The following is a 14,047-nucleotide window of genomic DNA, read 5'->3' as shown; positions in this document are numbered from 1 at the left end:
TACTAATGATTATAAAAGTATTTTTATGACAAATCTACTAATACCGTTTGTGTGAGATAAATTTACAGCACTTTGGGTATGTTAGCAATTGAACATTTATCCTTTGACTGCACATATTAAAGAAGGGTATCTATTTGAGAATGAAGATAGTAGAAAAAATGTAAATCAGATCTGTTTCTGTTTGCATTTTTTCCTTATTGCATAGTTTATGCAATCAACTTGATAGCGGCATCCGTCTATGCTTAATCCCATGGTTGCAGGGCAAGCTGGGGATTTAATGACTCCGAACTTCTCCTTGGAACCGAAAGGGACATATAAATCACCTCTACTGATCTAAAAAATGATAGTATCTCCACTTCCTGCAAAGCACGCCTTGAAAGTGAATACATGAACGAGGCTCCAAGCCTGTCTTCTGTGCATCCATATCGAGTTGGCCATCTTGCCTGTGTGGGACGCAATAAGGTGTTCCTCACTTCCTCTGGACACCGGAGCAGGATGCGGAGGACATGCCCTATCTGACCGAGTAAGAAGTGATATTTGGTTATGTGCCAGTTCAGGCGTTCATGCATTGGTCCACTCCAGAGTCCAGACTGAGGATCAGAGGTCTCTTGATGTGTTGATGATCGGAAGACCTGATGACCATTTGATGTGCTAGCTATCATCAAAATTCTAGTACGATGGTTAGCACTAGGTAGGTAGACTTTAATCAGCGAACCTTGATTTAGCGCTAGGTAGCCACCCAGTGGAACAGGACAGGATCCTGGTGGCGGGAACCAATGCTTCTAAACAAGCTCAAATTTTGTTTAAGTGGCCTGGAAGAAAGGCTCTAAAAATGTTTACTTTAGTGCCAATCAATTCTAGACCTGACTATCCTCGACTACTTATTATGTTTTGGTTTGTACTCTACTTATTGTTCAGATTGGAATCGGGGGTGATGGTTCCACTTTCACCATGCTAGGCTCGTACGGATTGTTTTTTTTCCCATACATCTTTTTTTCTTCCTTTTTGTTTTGACGCTGATGCTGCCAAAACAGGAGCAATTGGAACTCAAAACCAGCAGATGTGATTTTCTTCGTAATTCGGAGTGGCCCAAATTACCTAATCTGCTTGAAAGCTTCAGAGGTTATACCTGAGACCAAATGATGTCATTCTGTAAGGCTCTCTCTAGATATACCATACCTCCTACCCCAAAACTATTCCTAGCTCTGGATCTCATCGCCGGAAATGAAATGAAGCTACATTATTAGCTAGCTGCACAGCATTTATCGGTTCCTGCCCCTTGCTGCTTCAACATGAGTTGAACGTTGGTGACAGTGAGAACTCACAATGCCAGAAACCCTTATCAGAGGCGCGGCTCAACACACATCGGTGATGCAAAAAATTCGCGTCACCAAATTTTTGTCACTGATATATGAACATAATTGGTGACGTGTTTTTCTGCGTCACCAATGACTCCTCATCGGTGACGCGTTTTAGTAGAAACCGCGTCTCCTTTAAGACTCATCGGTGACACGTTTTGTCAAAACGCGTCTCCAATGACCCTCATCACCAGTGATGCGTTTTACCAAAACGCTTCTCCAATGACCCGTCATAGGTGACACGTTTTAACAAAACGTGTCACTGATGATGAATTAAAAAAGCAAAAAAAAAGAAAAATAGAACAGGAAATAGGCCATACATACATCATAGTTTTCTCTCTGATCACGTATACATGCAAAACAGTAATCATCAACAATTATTCATATATATACGTCTGTGCATCTTAAAATTCACTTACAAATTGAAATTACATGGAACTAAGAATAAAAATACACATTTGGATAAGGGATACATCGACAACCAAATAGACATTGTATGAAATTTGTCTTCAAGTGTTGGAACCTACCACATCCAAAGTGGTGTCTGGTTCCGGTTTTTGTAACGTTATCAGATCCTAGCGGTAACTGATTTTGTTAAATTCTGTTTGTTTTGGCACCCTGGAAACAGATCACGCTGTAAACGAATACGGGCATGCAGAAATCTGATACCGCTCCTCCTTGAGCGTAATCTGATATCGCTGCCATTGTTGTCAAGCTTGGACTTCGCGCTCGACTCTCAGCAGAGGCCGGTGCATGGAATCAACGATTCCCCTCCGTGCAGCAAGGACAACACGGCACATGCGGAGGTTGCCCTGAGCTGTGGCGACGGCAATGGTGGCTCCGGCCACCGCCCGCCGGCAGGCTGCACCGGAGTACCTGGCCGGTGTGGCACGGTGCGAAAGGCGGCGCTCAGGCCACTGAAGGCGGCAGTCAATGGTTGGACGCTGAGTGACAGCACGTGAAGGAGAGGAAGACGTTGAGCTACGTGGTGCTAATTTGAGAGATGGGCTCATGAGCAAATCATCAAATCGACGAATTCCATGGCGGGGCACTTATCGTATCCCTCTTTCTTCTCTCTTCCTTTGCTTCCGGTTCCATTACTGAGCTGAACCAAACAAAGCGGGTGATCTTTTGATTTGTATCCGATTACAGCGTAAGTGGTTAACGTTTACGTTAACGCTTGCATTCCCCAACCAAACAGCACCGTAATGCGGTGCTAAAAATAAAGCAACCATAAAATAAAGCACAAGTCCACCCGTTATCTTCTTCCTCGAGCACCCCTGGGCACGCCCCGGGAGCGGCCGTCGACCGCCACGCACCTCCACGGCACCCCTGCGCCCGCCGCGGCCCATGCGCCGGCCACCGCCCGCCTCCCCGCCGTCCCTGCGCACGCCTGCTACCGCGCCACCCCGGCGCCTGGAGCCTTCACGGCGCCTCTGCACCGCCCACCGCCGCACCCCCCCTGCCCCCTGGAGCCAGCACCGGCCGCGCCCCTCGCTGCCCGCCGCCGCACCACCCCTGCCCCCTGAAGCCTGAGAATTGATACTTGCCTCCCTGTCAAGAACTTTCACGGCCACAATAGTGATTCAGGTCAGCATATTACGAGTCTGTTGACACCAGATTTTGACAGGCAAATCTAGATTGGCGGATTTTGACAGGCAAATCTAGATTGGAGGAAAGCCGGCTGTCATGTACCCATGTGTTGAAGCTCATGGGGACACATGGTTGATCAACATGTTTTCTTGAATGTGACGCTGTTCAAAAAGTGTCAAATACGATGCGTAGCTGGACCGAGATTAGTCTATCGGCTGGCAATTGGAAAGGATTAGAATTAACGAAGCAAGTCGACACGAGCATGAAGGAGTACGTGATGATCACACAGGAGGATAAGGCCAGCGTACATACGTGAAGGTTATCCGAATAAAGAAGCCCATTTATGGTAATACGTGTGCAAGAAAGGGTGCACGTAACCTTGAAAGACAAGAAGCACGGATGCAGCCATGTGATGATGTTTGGCCTGTTGGGAATAAACTATTTCCTAATTTAATTGCCTTGGTCGAAACATATTCAAAGGAGAAAGAAGATTAATTAGTAAAGACTCTACGTAAGGGAAGTGAGAGTCAATGTATCTTAGTATATTTCCCTTTTAAATTAGGAGAATATGTATCAGTTAGTTGGCGTGACTTACTAGGAGTCTAGTAATTAGGAAGCTTTGAGCCCTTTGGGCTGTAGGCGTCAAGGGAAGTTCAGGGTATAAATATGTATGTACCCCCGACTACTGTAAACAATCATCTCACGATCAATACAACTCGGCGCATCGCCACTCTTTACTTTTCTATATACAACTTGGTGCATCGCCACCCTTTACTTTTCTATTTTTATTTTATCACCAGCCGGACTTGGCACGTGACGTGGGGCTGCATCGCTTCGATCTCCGGCGAAGGGGTAAGTCCAAGATTCCTCCGGCCCAAGTTATCGAACGTACAATAGATCTGGTAACGTTGTTCTTTTAGGCTTCCTTGCTCTGTCTCTATCTCACATACACAAGTTATCGGTTCTACCTTATCTCGTAAGGCTGCATCATTTGATCTCTTGGTTAATGTGGTAGAATCACAGTTATCCTAGCTTTGATGAAGCTTGCATCGGCTGATATTCCTTTAATCTATCGTCTCTGTCATGTTGCTGTTATCGCCATAATCTGACCAGGCTAGAAGTGGGCCATGGAACGAGATGGGCCTAGAAGACAGTTACGATAGGCTTGCGAATCGGACCCTGTGCGGGTGATTGGGGCCAGAAAGGCCGTGTAAATTTAGATATAGGCAGTTAAGATTTGTGTCGTGTTTTGGTTAGGGTTAGCTAAGAAGGACGAGTCTACGGACTATAAATATGTACCATGAATAAACAAGAAAGAGAATCATTCATCAACAATTCTCGGCGCATCGCCTCCCCTGTTCTAGGGTTTTTCATCAGGTAAGTGCCATGCGGCCCCGATCATGCTCTGCATGACCGGGGCAGCATCACCCTTGCTCGTTTGTTTTACGTGTTGCTCGTTCTGAAGCCTTGTAGATGGCGAGTAGCACTGGTTATCTTAGCGCGCATAGAGTAACGTTATCTTTTGTGTATCCTGTTCATGCTTTGTTCGTTGCTCACGTGTGCTTAGCAATCGTCGTGTTCGATCATGGATACGATGGTTGCATCTTGCTTTGTCTTTATCAGTAGATCTGATCTGTTATGGCTAGTTTCTGTTTATTTGGAGATTTGGTTCAATATGTGCATGATTAGGCCTTGCAAACGAGTTGAAAGTTCCGGTAGTATGTTTAGTATCGGATCGTAGCTCGGATAGAGGTTGCTCTAGGAATCGGCTCTCTGGCTGGTTCTATGGTCTCTGTTTAGATTGTCTGTTCCGATGCTTTTATGTATTCGTTAGGCTCAATCACGTGTAGGATGTTCCGATCGTGCAATGAGGGCTTAGTTGTCGTAGATTGGATTAGATTGATATTTATGAAGTAGGATTTATTTTGTCGATAAGCATATATATACATTGCCTGTTCCAAAGATCCGATCCGGTATTGATGCAATCGGCTCTCTATAGCCGATACCGGGGAGGAAGTGATGAGCCGATCACGGCTCGGACTGACCTTTACACGTGTCTGCGCATACAGGAATTTGATACATCACACCTTCCTGATCAGGTGCAGGATCAGCTGGCACGCCTAGCGACTTCAAGCTAGGGTGCGCGCTGGATTACTGGGCCGTTGACCGAGGGACCGGGGCCCACCAGCCATCCCGGAAGCCTCCCGGCTCCTCATGTTGTCTGTCACTGCTCGCCGGCGGGTTTTGACCGACAACACATTCTGGCACGCCCAGTGGGACCATCTTCATCGACTTCGTCCTCATCATCATCACCATCATTTTCATCGACTTCATCATTGCTGTTGACTTCGTCAATCGTGGATGGTGGAATGGCAAGAGACGATCCAATCACTTACGAGGAGCTCTCTGCTGAGCATAAGCAGAGATATGACGAAATCAAGGCTCAATTTGAAGCCGACCTCATCGGCTCTTTTGAAAGGACTCGCAACCACGGTGTTAGGTGGAGAGGGTTTTCACCCGAAGGTGCTCTTGACGGAGTAGATCTGTCTACCCCATCTGAAGATTATACCAGAGCTTTGCGGCAGGAGGTAAATTATGCGGTGGCTCACTCATTGCACCGACATTCTGAAAGTTTGGTCAATGCTTTCGAGCGTGTAGCTTTGCGTGTGGTCCAAGAAATTATGAAGCATCATCATTCTCCAACTGGGCCTACCTTGGGAAGTCATAAGGGAGAATTGCCGTTCCAAACCAGACCTCCATTGCCTTATGCGCTCGCAGCTGCGGAATCACATGGTGCTCCAGCTTATGTGGTTTATAAAGTGGGAGGTGATCCCATGGATCACCGGTTCTTCAGCGAGCCACCCAAGGAAATCCCACATGGCTACATGTGTGCATATATACCGGACAGCAATAACCCGGTACATTCTGCACAGAAAGTAGCTCGAGGGGTTTCTGGAGCCGACGTAGACAAGCAAGCATGGCTAGCAACTTATGCTACCGGGCCGAGTCACGACAGTATGCACTCGGCCCCTGGGTTACAAACAGCAGAGCAAATCAGCGCCATTCTGAGGGATCAGTTTGGCATATTACCAAAGAGGAGAACGATCGGCTATACTAAGCCGTATCCAAGTGATTATGATCTAATTCCATTGCCACCCAAGTATCGGCTCCCTGAGTTTACCAAATTCAGTGGGGTAGAAGGTTCTAGTTCTATTGAACATGTGAGCCGATATTTGGCACAGTTGGGTATGATCTCTATATCAGATCCGTTGCGAGTAAGGTTCTTCTCGCAATCGCTTATAGGACCGGCCTTCGGGTGGTATACGTCATTAGGTCCTGACTCTATCCGTACCTGGAAGCAGCTGGAAGAACAATTCCATATTCAGTATCATTCAGAAGCTGCAGAGGTGGGAATTGCCGATCTGGCGCACGTACGACAGAAGTGTGGAGAGACCGTGGCAGAGTTTGTTCGACGTTTCAGGGAGATGAAGAACAGATGTTATTCAACACGGATCTCAGAAAAGGAAGCTGTTGAGTTGGCATCATTGGGATTATTGAAGCCGATCAGAGATCTGGCTTTTCAATTGGAATTCACTTCTCTGGCGCATTTAGTCCAGAAGTTGACGACGCATGAGCAGCGTTATCTTGAGCTGTACCAAGAAAAATTTAAGCGTCAAGTGGCGCTAGCTAATATAGAAGAGGCTGATGACTCCGGGGAAGAAATGGAAGTATCAGTTGCAGAATGGGCTCGCGGCGCAAATCCCGTACCTTGCAAGTGGGTAAAGCAAACTGGGCCTGCAAAGGGGTTTGACTTTGATGTGGGTAAAGTCGAACAAATTTTTGACTTATTATTAAAGAAAAGCAGTTGAAGTTTCCAGAAGGATACAAACCTCCCACGGCGCAGGAGTTAAAAGGAAGATCATATTGTAAATGGCATGACTCCTTTACCCACAGCACGAGTGATTGCAAGGAGCTCTGTCGGCAAATCCAATCGGCTATTGAGCAGGGCCGATTGATCCTAGGCCAGACCGCCATGAAAGTTGACACTCAACCTTTCCCTGGTGTGAACATGGTAGAAAATTACGACCGGTCTGCAAAGCGACAACTGGACTTCGCGCTTGGCATCAACATGGCGGGGGTGGCATCACACCGCCAGGTCAAGAACAGAGAGCCTGATCCCAGCGATCGGCCCCAAAAAGAGAAGAAAGAGTATGTCACAGAAGAACAAGTAAGGTGTGTGAGGAATCAACGGCCAACTTCTTCTGATCTTCTCAGGAAATATGAATACCAGTACCAGCAGCACCTCCAGCGGGAATCTGAGGAAGAAGAGTATGAGCGTCGCACTGGAAAGCGCTTGAGAAAGCACGAAGATGCCTGTGATCATTGGCACTGCCCGTTCTTCAGGTACTGTTGGGATTCAGGTATGAGCCGGCTGCCTACTATCAGAGATTGCCCAGAGTGTGGATCAGTGAAGTCAGATGCAAGGGATTCAGTTTTCCGGTGGCTAGGACCTGCTCCAACCCGGCAAGAGCGGGTTCGATCACCATGAAGGGAAGATGAAGAGGAAGATAGGTATCATCGTCCACGTTGGTGCCTGGATGGACTTAATCGTTCCCAGAAGCGCAGGGTTCAGCGGCTACGTAGCTTGGAAGAAGCCGAGGCCAAGTACATCAAGACCTTAAGAAAAGCACGACCGGATCTGGCAGAACAAGTCCATTATGTGCAGGAGAAGGAGTCGCGCCCTTCCAGAAAGGAATGGCGGCCCAAGTCAACAAAAGCCGATAAGAAGGTATCGGCTGATACACACATGATTTTTGTACTTCCTGCAGAGTTCCATGCTCGGACCCATGAGGAGCCATCGGTGGCCCAGCTTGATTTGGGACCACGGCCGGTGATATTCGAGAAGCCACCAGCCAAGAACTACAAGCACCTGAAGGCTTTGTATCTTAAAGGGTATATTAATGGTCAGCCCGTTAATAAAATGCTGGTGGATACGGGAGCGGCAGTTAACATCATGCCATACTCAGTTTTGTACCGTTTGGGGCGGTCCACCAGAGACCTGAACAAGACTAATATCACGCTAAGTGACTTTAATGGGCAGACTTCAGAAGCTCAGGGCGTCCTCAGTGTAGACCTCACCATTGGAAACAAGACCATCCCGACCTCGTTCTTCGTCGTCAACAGCAAAAGTACCTACAATGTTTTACTTGGCAGGGACTGGATTCACACTAACTGTTGCATCCCCTCTACAATGCATCAATGTTTGATCCAGTGGGATGGAGACGAGGTGGAAGTGGTCCAGGCAGACGACTTGATTGAAATTTTGCATGTTGCCATGAGCATCTGGGATGCGGAAGATCAGGAGCCGATTTCAGGGATGAGCTTAGAAGGGTGTGATCGCATCGAGGCTACAAAAAATGGAGTAAGGCTGGTCTTATCCACCGGCCTTACAGAATAAAGGAGCCGCATGAAACGGGACGTTACAGCAGAGTTATGAAGGCCGATTCCTGCAATCGGCCCCAAAAAAAATGAATTTTTGATGTCAAGTGTTTTGCGTTGTTGTTATGGGATGGCCAGCGCTGGCAGCCGGCCTTATTCCTTTTGTAAAAACTTGGAAAATAATGGGATGCGTGGAACGGCCAATCTTAACGATCGGATGGAATTCTTTTTACTATCTTCTTTTTCCATCTGTAGCATTGATCTAACGGAGGATGGGAAGCTAGGATATGGTTTCACATCGGCTGACGAACTTGAGGAGATAGATATTGGTCCTGGGGATAAGCCATGACCAATGTTTATAAGTAGGAAATTGCACCCATTCCTATGAGAGCCCATGATAACTTTGCTGAAGGGATATGCCGATTGCTTCGCCTGGGATTACACAGAGATGCCTAGGCTAGATAGAAGTATAGTTGAGCATCGGCTCCCTCTTAAGAGTGGATTTCGACCATTCCAACAGCGGACACGTCAGATGAAAGCCGATGTCCTGGTTGAAGTGAAGAAAGAAGTGGAGAAGATGTTAGAAGCTGGATTTATCAGGACTTGCAGATACGCCGAATGGATCTCTAGCGTTGTGCCCGTGCAGAAGAAGGATGGCCGATGGCGGGTGTGCGTGGATTTCAGGGATCTCAATAGGGCCACTCCGAAGGATGAATACCCAATGCCTATTGCAGAGACGTTAATCAATGCCGCTGCCGGCCAAAAAATTTTAAGTTTCATGGATGGTAATGCAGGTTACAATCAGATTTTCATGGCCCCTGAAGATATACACAAAACTGCATTCAGAGTGCCTGGAGCAGTGGGCCTGTTCGAGTATGTGGTTATGACCTTCGGCTTGAAAAATGCTGGTGCTACGTATCAGCGTGCCATGAACCACATCTTCCATGATTTGATCGGCAATCTGGTGGAAATTTACATCGATGATGTTGTGGTAAAGTCAGCATCAGTCGAGGGACATCTGGATGATTTACGGCAGGTTCTGGAACGAACTAGAAAGTTCGGGCTCAGGATGAACCCAAAAAAGTGTGCCTTTGGTGTGTCAGCCAGACAGTTTTTGGGTTTTCTGGTTCATGAAAGAGGAATAGAGATTGGCCTAAAAAGTTAGGAAGCTGTACGCACTATGGTGCCACCCACTACCAAGAGGGAGCTCCAGCAACTTATTGGCAAGATTAACTTCGTCAGGAGATTTATTTCTAATCTATCTGGGCGGATTGAACCCTTTATGGAGTTAGTGAAAATCAAAACCAATGAAGAATTCCGCTGGGGAGCAGAACAGCAACGGGCATTCGAAGAAATTAAAGAATATTTATCGGGATCGCCTGTGTTGGTGCCACCACAACAAGATAGGCCATTTTACATATATTTGTCAGTCGGCGACACCTCTATTGCTTCAGTGGTGGTACAATTATATGATGGCAAGGAGAGGGTGGTATTTTATCTCAGCAGAAGAATGCTGGACGCAGAAACAAGGTACCCTGATATGGAGAAACTCTGCCTCTGCTTATTTTTTACATGCACCAAGCTTCGCCATATCCTGTTATAGGCTGAGGTAATCATCATTTGCAAATCGGATGTTATAAAGCATATGCTATCGGCTCCTGTGCTGAAAGGCCGATTGGGAAAATGGATGTTTGCATTATCAGAATTTGATATCCGTTATCAGCCCGCAAAAGCAGTCAAGGGGCAGGCGTTAGCGGATCTCATTGCTGAGAGGGTTAATACCGACATAGCAGCGCTTTCCGTACAAGCTTGGGCTATGTACTTCGACGGATCAGTTTGTGGAGACGGATGTGGCATCAGCATCCTGCTGGTATCGTCTCGGGGGGCAACATATTCTTTCTCGATCAGACTACCTACTACCTGTACCAACAACCTTGCAGAGTACGAGGCGGTGCATAAAGGCATGGAATTGCTTCTGGAGGCCGGAGCCGAAGCAGTAGAAGTCTTCGGTGACTCAAAATTGGTAATCTCCCAACTCACAGAAGAATACAGGTGCGAAAGTGAGCTGTTATTCCTGTTGTGGGTACAATGCCAGGAACTAATAGCCCAGTTCAAGTATATAAATTTCTATTGGATACCTAGAGGTCGAAATGCAGAGGCCAATGATCTGGCGAAACTAGCTTCAGGGTACAAAACCGATGGATTAAAGCATCAGGTGTATCTACTGGACCAGGGAGATTGGAGAGCCGATATCTTCAATTACTTGAAGGATTCAGCTCGGGTGGCACCCAAGAGGATACGATACAAAGCCATGAGGTATGTCCTGACAGGGGATGATATGTTTTACAGGACCTTGGAGGGGTTGTTGCTTAAATGTTTGGGGCCGGTCGAATCCAATCGGCTCCTGCATGAAGTCCACGAAGGAACATGTGGGACTCATCAGTCGGCTCACAAGATGAAGTGGCTAATTAGGCGATCGGGGTACTATTGGCCCACCATGCTTGAAGATTGTTTTAAGTATTATAAAGGGTGTCAAGCATGTCAGAGGTTCAGAAAGATCCAGATGGTGCCAGCATCCATGATGAACCCCATCATTAAACCATGGCCGTTCATGTGGCAGAACCAACCTGAATTACACCGGCTCAAGTACGCGAGTCCTCTCTGGAGGGCTACTTCGTGCTTCAAACGGTATAATCCTTTGGCCTGTCGGGTAACGTCCCGATAAACCACCGAACGCAGGATCCAACAAGGTACCTCATACGAAGGTGAGTCCAGAGATATAATGCCAATACATTTTACACCACAGGCAGTTATAGTACAATAATATACAAAACATCATTTGTTCTCACAAAGGAAATTATTACAAAACAAGTTTAAGTCTTAAGATAAAGCAGCGGAGTTGGAAAAACGTAAACATTGTACACGTCGTTATTACAGACATCATGCTAGCCCTGGCATGATATCACTCGACGGAATCGGTGTTGGTCGGGGACGGATCCCACTCTACCGACCAACCATCAGGCAATGGGTAGGGCCACGGTGTAATGAAAGCTGGCTCATCAGGAAGATTACCTGGGATAAATCAACAAAAGCAAGGCTGAGTATACTAATACTCAGCAAGGCTTACCCGTCTCATGGTATACTTAGCCATGTAACTAGACTTATGCAGGCTTTTAGCTTTGGTAGAGTTTTCAGCTGAAAAGCAACAAAGAGTAGATCCTTACTTTCAACTTTTAGCTTTCAGGTTCTAGTTGATTAACCACTCTAGGTAAGCACCTATAGCTAATCAAAACATGGTAGAGTTCTTAATCAAACATAATCTTTCATAATCACAAAGTTACTCTTGTTACTCTATGTGGTAAAGGGGGTAAGCAGTCTCATTCATCGTGAGAGGCGGATGATTCCTGAATCGAGATTCAAAACCTTGCAAGGATAAACCTAACACACACGCTTGGAACACCAAAGGGTTGTTCCGAAGCAACCGTTTGCCTTTCATTCCGACTCGTGGATCAGTGCCACCACAAGAGACTGCAGGACATACGCACTTCCAAAGTGCAGGACATACGTCTGTAGCGCGACTACAAAACCCGTACTCCTGGTTGCCCAGCAACACATATGCCTACACGTCGAACAAAGTAACCAAAAGAAGCAAATACATGTGGTGGGTGGTATGTCCACTCCTCGGGCCGATTGGTTACTAGGCTTACCGCTTACCATATTTCGCGGCATGTGGTTAGTTCTTTCAAACGCTTAACCACCGCTACCACACACTGCGACCTTATCAAATTCCATACACAGACGGGTATCATCTTAATATGATACCTCACAAAATCCCGTCCGTCATCCTTATAATGATAACAGGAATGTAAACATCACAATTCCTATATCGCGCGAGTGACAGGAAATCACTCGACTTCTACCGGTCCTATAAGCATAGCAGCTAGTCGGACTCAAGTTCTGGTGTACAATACATTGGTTTCTGGAATTATGCAACTAAGGTTCTCAAACAACTCCTAAGAACTTAATGCATAAAGATATATATAAATAATATAGGTTGCAGTGTAATAAAGTAGGGGTTATATCCGGGGCTTGCCTTCGCTGGTGGGGCTGGGGTCAGTCAAGTTAATATCCTCCGAACCTTGGTTCGGGATTTCAGAGAATTCTGCGACGAGATTTCCGGAGTCTTCAGAATAACCTCCTTCTTGATCCGGAATCAGCTGATAATCCCCGTCAGCGAGAGTGGTTGAGTCTACATGTTATGCAAGATGAAGTTCAATGGTTGCATTTTAATTCACGATAAAGTTGCAATCCAAATAAAGGAATATTATACTTCGACAAACAACTTAACTACCCTGTACTGGGCAGTCATTTATCGGGTATTATATGTTTTATCTAAACTCGTTAAATAATAGGATTAGCTACACTAATTATCTAACTAGTGGCATGGAGCAACAAATGGGGTGGTTCCTAATAATTACATGCAAAAGCTTTACTTATTGACTATACTAATTATTCACATAATCTTGGTATTACTATTACATTATGAACTAATTAAGTTATGTCCAATATGTTTGACATCTAATTCGTGGTTGGAAATTTAATCACATGTCATATTATTAAAGAACAGTATTCACAAATATTTTCATGATTTTTTTTGAGCAATTAGAATCTATACAATTAATTATAAAAGGTGAACTATACCTCATTTCTAATTAAACTGGTACAGTACGAAAACAGTACTAAAATATTGGAACAATTATTTTTCTTCAATTCTACATGTTAAAAGAAGATTAACAGAATTGGTTTCACTATTTTATCATTTTTCTATGAATTACTATGTATTTCTTAAGCCTACAAGTAACTAAAATTAACAATTAAATTTGATTATCAAACATTCAGAAACTGAAGTTGACCTTTTAAGTAAAGTTGTAGATCTTTATCTAATGATTCCAACAAAATTTAGTTTATATTTTTATGATTTTTCCTCGAATAGATATAGCATTTCTAAATTGACAGCAATATTTACATATGGGGGTCCCTGGTTACTATTTGCCTGAGTCTATGGCTTTGCAGAAAACACCCTGGACTTTCAATTCTTCTAACACGAGGCCCTTAGGCTGAGATCCAAACAGAGCAAAGCGGAGGCGGCCGTGTTCCGGCGACGGCGGTCACCGGCGGCGAGGTCCAAGGGCAGGGAAAGGCTTAGGAGCTTACGGTGATCCTGTTGCTCCACTTGTCGAGGGCTGGGGTGGTCGGAAGAGTAGAGCTCGACGGAGACCCGAGACGGCGGCGGCGGGGTCAACGTCGACGACAAGGCTCCGGCGGTGAACGTCGACAAAGGACCTGTGCACGAGAACCAGTGAGTCCCGGAGAACATGTACGTGCAATCAATTGGATGAAAACATGCTGGATCAAGGGGGATCGACGGAGACTGAAGCGGCGGCGGTGAGGAAGAACGCCGGCGAGTGTCGGTGAGTCGCGGTGGTGGACTAGAAGGCCAATGGATGGGTCGGGGAGCTTCACAGAGATGATGTGGTGCTGGCTATGGGGTCATGGTGGCGTGGGAGTGCCCGGAGCGAGCTGCCGACGGTGGAGGCCGAAGGTGGCGGCGGCGGCGCTTCGTCGGAGACGAAGTTCCAGTAGGAATTGGATGGCAA

Source organism: Panicum hallii, chromosome 6, assembly GCF_002211085.1.
Source record: "Panicum hallii strain FIL2 chromosome 6, PHallii_v3.1, whole genome shotgun sequence".
Classification (NCBI taxonomy): Eukaryota; Viridiplantae; Streptophyta; class Magnoliopsida; order Poales; family Poaceae; genus Panicum; species Panicum hallii.
Note: the sequence above shows the minus strand (reverse complement) of the source record.